The sequence below is a fragment of the Saimiri boliviensis genome, chromosome 6 (assembly GCF_048565385.1).
Source record: "Saimiri boliviensis isolate mSaiBol1 chromosome 6, mSaiBol1.pri, whole genome shotgun sequence".
In the NCBI taxonomy this organism is placed as follows: domain Eukaryota; kingdom Metazoa; phylum Chordata; class Mammalia; order Primates; family Cebidae; genus Saimiri; species Saimiri boliviensis.
Window position 1 is genome coordinate 24,826,299 of NC_133454.1, and position 8,711 is coordinate 24,835,009.

Sequence of the window (8,711 nt, forward strand, 5' to 3'; positions counted from 1 at the left end):
CAAGCAGACAAATAACAACAAATGTTGGCAAGCATGTGGAGAAAGTGGAACCCTCAAACCTTGCTGGTATGTAAAATGGTGCAGCAGCTTTGAGAACTTTTTCAGTTCCTCAGAATGCTAAATGGAGTTATCACATGACTTAAACAGTTTTACTCCTAGGTATATAACCAAGAGAATTAAAAACATATGTCCACCAAAAACTTGCACAAAAATAATCATAGCAGCATTACTCACAATAGCCAAAAAGTGGAAACACACCAAATGTCCATCAACTGATGGATAGATTAATATGTGTGATATACCCATTCAATGAAATATTATTCTGCAATAAAAAGGAATGAAATGAAATACTGGTACATGCTACAACATAGATAAACCTTGAAAATTTTATGCCATATCAAAGAGGCCAGACACCAAGGACCTCATGTTGTGGTTCCATTTATAATATATGGAACATCCAGAATAGGCAAATCTAAAAAGATACAAAGTAAATCAGTGATTAAGTAAGTCTGAGAAAGGGAGCAGGAACGGGAGGTGACTGTTAATGGGAATAGGGTAACTTTTGAGGATAATGAAAACGTTCTAAAGTTAGATTGTGGTGATAGTTATACAACTCTGTGAACATGCAAAAAAAAAATGCACTGAAGTCTATACTTTAAATGGATAATATGTATGGTGTGTAAATTATATCTTAAAACTTTATTTTGAGATGGGAGTTTCACTGTTTTTGTCCAGGTTGGAGTGCAATGGTGTGATCTCGGCTCACCGCAACCTTCAAAAAGGATACAGTCTCTAGCAGATGAGTCAAAATCCCTCAAATCACAAGTAACTGAAGCCAAAATGATCTTCAAGATATTTCAAATGAATGAAGACCGACTGAAGATAGCAATAAAAGATGCTTTGAATGAAAATTCTCAACTTCAGGAGAACCAGAAACAGCTTTTGCAAGAAGCTGAAGTATGGAAAGAACAAGTGAGTGAACTTAATAAACAAAATAACATCTGAAGACTCCAAAGTACACACAGAACAAGTTCTAAATGATAAGGAAAATCACATTAACACTCTGACTGAACGCTTGCTAAAGATAAACGATTGGGCTGCTATGCTTAGAGAAGATGTAACGGATGATGGTAACTTGGAATTAGAAGTGGACGGTGAATCAGAAAATGGTGCTTACTTAGATAATACTCCCAAAGGAGCTTTGAAGAAACTCATTCATGCTGCTAAGTTAAATTATGCTTCTTTAAAAGCCTTAGAAGGAGAAAGAAACCAAATTAATATTCAGTTATCTGAAGTTGATGAAACAAAGGAAGAGCTTACAGAGCATGTTAAAATCTTCAGACTGAACAAGCATCTTTACAGTCAGAAAACACACATTTTGAAATGAGAATCAGAAGCTTCAACAGAAACTTAAAGTAATGACTGAATTATATCAAGAAAAAGAAATACCACAGGAAATTAACAGTAGAGGAAAAGTACTGGTTAGAGAAAGAAGAGAAACTTTCTAAAGTAGATGAAAAGTTCAGCCATGCCAGTGAAGAGCTGGAGACCTATAGAAAGTGAGCCAAAGATCTTGAAGAAGAATTGGAGAGAACTATTCATTATTATCAAGGACGGATTATTTCCTATGAGAACAAAGCACATCATAATTGGTTGGCAGCTCGGACTGCTGAAAGAAACCTCAATGATTTAAGGAAAGAAAACGCTCACAACAGACAAAAATTAACTGAAACAGAGTTTAAATTTGAACTTTTAGAAAAAGACCCCTATGCACTTGATGTTCCAAATACTGCATTTGGCAGAGAGCACTCCCCATATGGTCCTTCACCACTGAGTCGGCCTTCATTTGAAACGAGATCTTTTCTCTTTCCTCCAACTTTGTTCAAGGGTCCACTCAGACTCTCACCTTCGCTTCCTGGGGAAGGAGGAAGAGGCTCAAGAGGCCCAGGGAATCCTCTGGACCATCAGATCACCAATGAAAGAGAAGAATCAATCTGTGCTATGTTAACCGATCCTCACAGGGCTCCTTCTGACACTGTGTTCGTGTCACCTCCGTAGGAACAGGACCATAGGATGATGTTTTCTCCACCAGGACAATCATATCCTGATTCAACTCTTCCTTCATAAAGACGAGACAGATTTTATTCTAATTCTTGTAGACTATCTGAAGCAGCAGAACTCAGAAGTTTTAATATGCCTTCTTTGGATAAAATGGACAGATCAATGCCTTCAGAAGTGGAATCCAGTAGAAATGATACCAAAGATGATCTTGGTAATTTAAATGTGCCTGATGCATTTTTCTCTGCTGAAAATGCAGCAACTGGCCCTGGCTTTGTTCCTCCACCTCTTGCTCCAATCAGAGGTCCATTGTTTCCAGTGGATACAAGGGGCCCATTCATGAGAAGAGGACCTCCTTTTCCCCCCACCTCCTCCAGGAACCATGTTTGGAGCTTCTCGAGATTACTTTCCACCAAGGGATTTCCCTGATCCACTACATGCTCCATTTGCAATAAGAAATGTCTATCCACTGAGGGGTTTTCCTCCTTACCTTCCCCCAAGACCTGGATTTTTCCCCTGACCCCCGTATTCTGAAGGTAGAAGGGTTAATTCTGCCTTCAAATGAGCCTGCTACTGAACATCCAGAACCACAGCAAGAAACCTGACAATATTTTTGCTGCTCTCTTGAAAAGTAATTTGGACTGATCTCATTTTCAGTTTAAGTAACTGCTGTTACTTAAGTGATTATATTTTTGCTCAAATTGAAGCTTAATGGAATTACAATTCTCAGGATATTATTTTGTAAATAAAGATGATTTAAATATGAAAAAAATACTCATAAATATCACTTTAATAGTTACATCAGGGAAGGTGCAATGGATCATGCCTATAATCCCAGCACTTTGGGAGGCCGAACTGGGAGGACCTCTTGAGCTCAGGAGTTCAATACCAGCCTGGGCAACATAGTCAAACTATGTCTCTACACAAATTTTAAAAATTAGCCGGGTGTGATGGTGTGTCTGTAGTCCCAGCTACTCAGAAGGCTTGAGCCCAGGAGTTTGAAGTTACAGTGAGCTATTATGTGTCACTGCACTCCAGCGTGGGGAACAGAGTGAGACTCTGTTTCTTAAAAAAAAAAAAAAAAAAAAAAAAGTTACATCATATCCAGTTTTATACATAAACCACAATTTACTTAATTGTGATATATTACTATTCCCTTACTACTGAGTATTTAGGTTGTTTCTAATGCCATTATTTATTTGAACTAACAACTCAAATTTTGAAAGCTTTCAACCAGATTCCTACTGAAAATTCTCTTTACCAGTTTTCAATGTGACAAAAGAAATCCAAGCTATAATTAATTTTTCCATATGAGATATGTTGTACCATTTCACAACTGCGAAGAAAAATTTGAAACCACAAAAACCAAATGTGTAGGCTCACCGCAGAGTAAATGATCTTACGATCTACAAGTTACCTCTTGGCCCCTCTTACGGCTCAGTGCATTCATGGCAGCCCCTCACCACTATCTAGCCACCTCTCTGTGGGAGACATGGAGTGTCACCAAAACACAACAGACCTCAACCTGGGGACAGAACCCTAGCTTTTCTGGGAAGGCTCCCCTGAACCCCAGACAGGGTTGATGAGCCTCCTTTGTTCTCCTGCAGACCCCTGGTTTCCCTCCGCCATAACGCTCTCACTTTTGGCAATAGTCTGTTTAGGAGTTGGTCTTCCAGACCCTCTCCCACTCTATCTCTGAGTCTTCTTCTGGATCTGACACAAGATTGGCACTCAGGAGATATTTATAGAACAATCTAACATTAATGTTTTTTGAATATCTACCATGGGCTAGACCCTGTTTTCTGTATTTATATATATGTAAATTCAGTTAAATCTTACAGCAATCCTATGAGGTAGATACTGTTCCTTTTCTCATTTCACGGTTAGGGATATTAAACTACAAACAGGTTAAGTTACTTGCCCGAATATAGATAACTAGTTCATAGCAGAGCAAGGCTTTGAATCTAGCAGGCTGGCATTAGAGCACAGGTGCTTAATAGCTACTTTAAGAAAAAATGCTAATGGATTTGTGAAATATTGATAACGAAGCCTACTCAGAGGATTTTACAGGGATATAGAGAGCACTCATGAGGATAACTGCCATTAGGATAGAAATCATATGTCACCCCTGTATGCCTAGCACCTAGCTTGCTACAGATTACATCAGCAATTAATACACAGTGAATGAGTGCTACAGAAAGCCAAGGATGAGAAAAGGCACAAGAGAATACAAATTTTAAAATGTTATTACGTTTATTATTTACTTTCTCTGTTCAATATAACTAGTAATGCATGTTCCTTATGGAAAATTTTAAAAATACAGATGAGAAAAAATAATTTTATTATGAAATACATAATATACTAAAATAATATATATAACATATGTAAAGTATTCGGAAAAATAATGAAATGAATGTTGACATAGCCATCACCCAGTTTAAGAGATGGGACCGCCGGGCGCGGTGGCTCAAGCCTGTAATCCCAGCACTTTGGGAGGCCGAGGCGGGTGGATCACGAGGTCAAGAGATCGAGACCATCCTGGTCAACATGGTGAAACCCCGTCTCTACTAAAAATACAAAAAATTAGCTGGGCATGGTGGCGCGTGCCTGTAATCCCAGCTACTCAGGAGGCTGAGGCAGGAGAATTGCTTGAACTCAGGAGGCGGAGGTTGCGGTGAGCCGAGATCGCGCCATTGCACTCCAGCCTGGGTAACAAGAGCGAAACTCCGTCTCAAAAAAAAAAAAAAGAGATGGGACCTTAGCCAATTCCTTGAACCCTTGTGTATCCTTCTTCAATCTCATCACTTTCCTCTGTCCATAAACAACCATCCTCCTGAATTTTGTTTTTATCATGCCTTTACTTTTCTGTATACATTAATCATATGACTGTATCTCTGGACATACGTTTTGCCTGTTTTTGAGCTTAATATAAGTAGACTCGCATGAAATGTATTATTTGGAGAATTGCTATTTTTTTCGTCAAAATACTATACTTTTAAGATTCATCTATGTTGTTCCATAAGCCTTTTGTTTATTTATTTTTACTCTTATTTTTATCTTTTTAGAGATGCGGTCCCCCTCTGTCCTCCAGCTAGAATACAGTGGCACATCATCACTGTTACCTTGAATTCCTGGGCTCAAGGGATTCTCTCACCTTAGTCTCCTGAGTAGCTAGGATTACAGGCGCACCATCATGCCTCAGTAGTTCTTATTTATTTTTTTTATTCTTTGTAGAGACGGGGTCTGGCTATGTTGCCCAGGGTGATCTCAAACTTCTGGCCTCAAGTAATCCACCTTGCTCTTCAGAATGTTGGGATTACAGGTGTGAACCACTATGCCTGGTCAAGTTTTACTCTTGTATAGCCTTCTTTTGTATGACAATACCACAATGTATTTATCAATTCTCCTAAGATGAATATGAAGCTGTTTTTCACTTTTGCTGTTACAACCACTGCTATCCTGACGCTTATTTTTACATACCTTCTGACACATGTACAAGCATATTACCTATGAATGAAAGTTTGCACATTTTCAACTTTAGTAGACAATGCCGAAGTTTGTGCCAATTTACATTTTCACGATTAAATTATATTTCGCACCAAAAAATATAGTTATACAAAAAATCTAATCCACAATGAAAAAAATGCATAAAGAATCACCTGAGGCACAGTGGCTGATGCCTGTAATCTCTGTGCTTTGGGAAGCCAAGATGGGACGATTGCTTGAGGTCACGAGGACAGAGTAAGCCTAGGCAACATAGTGAAACCCTGTCTCTACAAAATAATTAAAAACCCAGTCCAGTGTGGTGGCACAGGCCTATAGTTCTAGCTACTTGAGAAACTGAGGTGGGAGGACGTCTGGAGACTGAGAGTTCAAGGCTGCAATAAGCCATGATCATACAACTGCACTCAAGCCTGTGCAACAGAGCAAGAGCAAGAGTCTGTCTCTTTAAAAAAAAGAGAAAGAAAGAAAAAGGAATCAAGAACCACCTGGAATTTCATCACTTAGTAAACACTGGTAATATTTTGGTGTATAACTAGCCAGATATTTTTCATACATATACATGTTTTATTAAAATGGTTATAAAATACAAATCATTTTGGAGCTTTCTGTTTTTACTGAAAATGTGTAACAAGCATTGAAAAATAAATTTTTTATGAGCCTGCTGATGCTTATGCTTCTAGAAACACTATTAGACGAATCATCACTCCCAATTCCAGGCATTGAGACTCTACTCTGATGCCATTCTGATGACCCAGGAAGGCATTAGACCCCAGCTGGACCCCAAGCCCCACTCTCCAGGCAGCATTAGTGCTAGAGCCTGATTTTTTCATAAGGCCTGATTCTCTCATAAGACTTATTTTCTACACTTGATCTTAGCCAAAAGGCCGAGAAGCGATAAGACTTATTTTCTAAACGCAGAAGAAACTTGGATTGTAGAGAATAAAAGTCCATTTCAAGCTCCTTGAGAGAGCTAGACTTCCTGGGCCCCTCATCTCCCAAGATCTCCCCTTGCAACCCTCTTCTGTACCTTGGCCTCAGGCCACCTGCTGCCATGTCTCCTGCCAGTGCCACATGTTCTCTCCCGTTTACTCCTGATGGGAGTCTCCTCTAGTTACATTACATCTTTCAAAACTTTCCATGGGAATCTGCAAAATGAACTGAACATCTACTATCAAGCAAGATTTAGTGTTGGGAATACATAGCAAGATAGCATAGCTCCCAGTTTTGACCTGGTAATAAATGAAATATGACAAAACACACACAAAACAACTTAGTAAATTCACTTTCTAATAAATATTTAAGGAACCCCAGCTGTGTGTCAGGCACTCTTCTAGGCAATAGAAGAGGAAAACCAGACAAATCTCAAAGGTCAAAATGGGTTGTTTTTGTTTTTGTTTTTGTTTTTGTTTTTTTTTAAGAAAGAATCTTGCTTTATTGCCCAGGCTGGAGTGCAATGGTACAATCTTGGCTCATTGCAATCTCTGCCTCTCAGGTTTAAGTGATTCTTCTGCCTCAGCCTCCCAAGTAGCTGGAATTATAGGCATGCATCACCATGCCCTGCTAAGTTTTTATTTTTAATAGAGACAGTGTTTCACCATGTTGGCCAGGCTGGTCTGGAACTCCTGACTTCAGGTGATCCACCCACCTCAGCCTGCCAAAGTGCTAGGATTACAGGCATGAGCCACTATGCCCAGCCCAGGATTACCTTTTAAAATCTTTCTAGCAATCCTGTGAATTAAGAACTAGTTTTAGGTGTTATTTACAGATGATGAAACTGACAAAGTGAGGTTAGATATTTCACCCAACAGCAGCCAGATCATAAGCAGCTGAGCCTAGGCTGGAACCCAGGCAGTCTGGTGTCAGAGGCTATGTTCTTATTTGCTGTGCCACTCTGGCCGTGCGAACTTGGAAGAAGGGGCTATGCTGGACAGAGAGAACTGGAGATCTCTTTAGAGGCCAGCACTGTGTTTGGTTTCAGTTTGTATCTAAAGTGTAGGCAATGAGGCTTAAGAGGTCGGCAGGGAGAATGCCATCAAGGGCCTACAGGCTTTTAAGCAAGAGCTTGATGTGCGTTACATATGCTGAGGCGAGGACAGATTGAATTGGGAAAGACTAAAGACATGGGGTCTGCAGAACAGACTATTGCAGTGATAGCGCAAGTAGCGATAATGATGGAGAGGAAAGGACAAATTCACAGATGTTTAGAGGGTAGAATCAACAGGATTTGGAGATAGACTGTGTGGAAGGGTTGAAGGAGAAGGAAGACGTAGGTTTCCAGCCATTCCTAGCTGCTGGACAAGCCAGAAAATTAATCTGGCTGCAGTCGGTCGTCCAGGGTGGTTGGTCAGAGCAGAAGGTAGAGAAAGCATTTCTGGGCAAGAAACAGACTGCAAGGGCTTGAAAGGGCAAGAGAAAAACAGGCAGAATGAGATGTTCAGAGTGGCTGAGTTGTGTGCAGAGAGGAGGGAGGAGTCAGGACAAATATCAGTGACTGAAGATGGAAAGGCTGGGGCTCAATATGCTGTGATAACGCATTTGGGGTTTATCAGTGTTCAGGAAAGGGAATAACATGCTTAAATCCATGTGTTAGAGGAAGTAAATTTGGATTTGGGATTTTTTTTTGTAGTAGGGCAGGGCAAAGAGGAGCGGGGAGATCAGGAGAATCATTTGGAAGGCTGTGGCAAATAATCTTGGCAAAAGATAGAACAAGTCAGATTAAACTGCAACATAGGTCCTGGGCAGTCCTTGCACTAGCTTTCCCAGAGAGAACTTCCGGGCTCCTTGCTTGGTGGAGAAGAGCTGAGGTTTACCAAGTCATCTCCTGAGCCCAAAATACCCGAGCCACACCCTGGGAGGTAAGTCACCACACAAACCAGCAGAGTCAACAGCCTTTTTCCACCTAGAAAGTTGTTACAAAATAAATTTCATGAAGAGAAGTAGTAATTGAATAGCTCTAATTTGATTATCTTGCTTCAACTAAGGTTATGGAAACATCAACAATTTAAAAAGTACCTTAAAGACACTGGCCTTGTGAACAGGAATTCCTTCCTTTCAACATTGCCTGTAAGCCAAGCCTTCTCTTTCCTTTAACTCGTAATTTCTATCTGACATACGTGGTGCCTGATTTTCTTGTATCTACCCTAGCACTC

General features: G+C 40.1%; 1 pseudogene; it reads left to right on the top strand.

The window, feature by feature from the left end:
- The first annotated feature begins 747 nt into the window (after positions 1-747).
- LOC101047977 (melanoma inhibitory activity protein 2-like) lies at positions 748-2,657 on the top strand (annotated as a pseudogene).
- Positions 2,658-8,711: the final 6,054 nt, after the last annotated feature.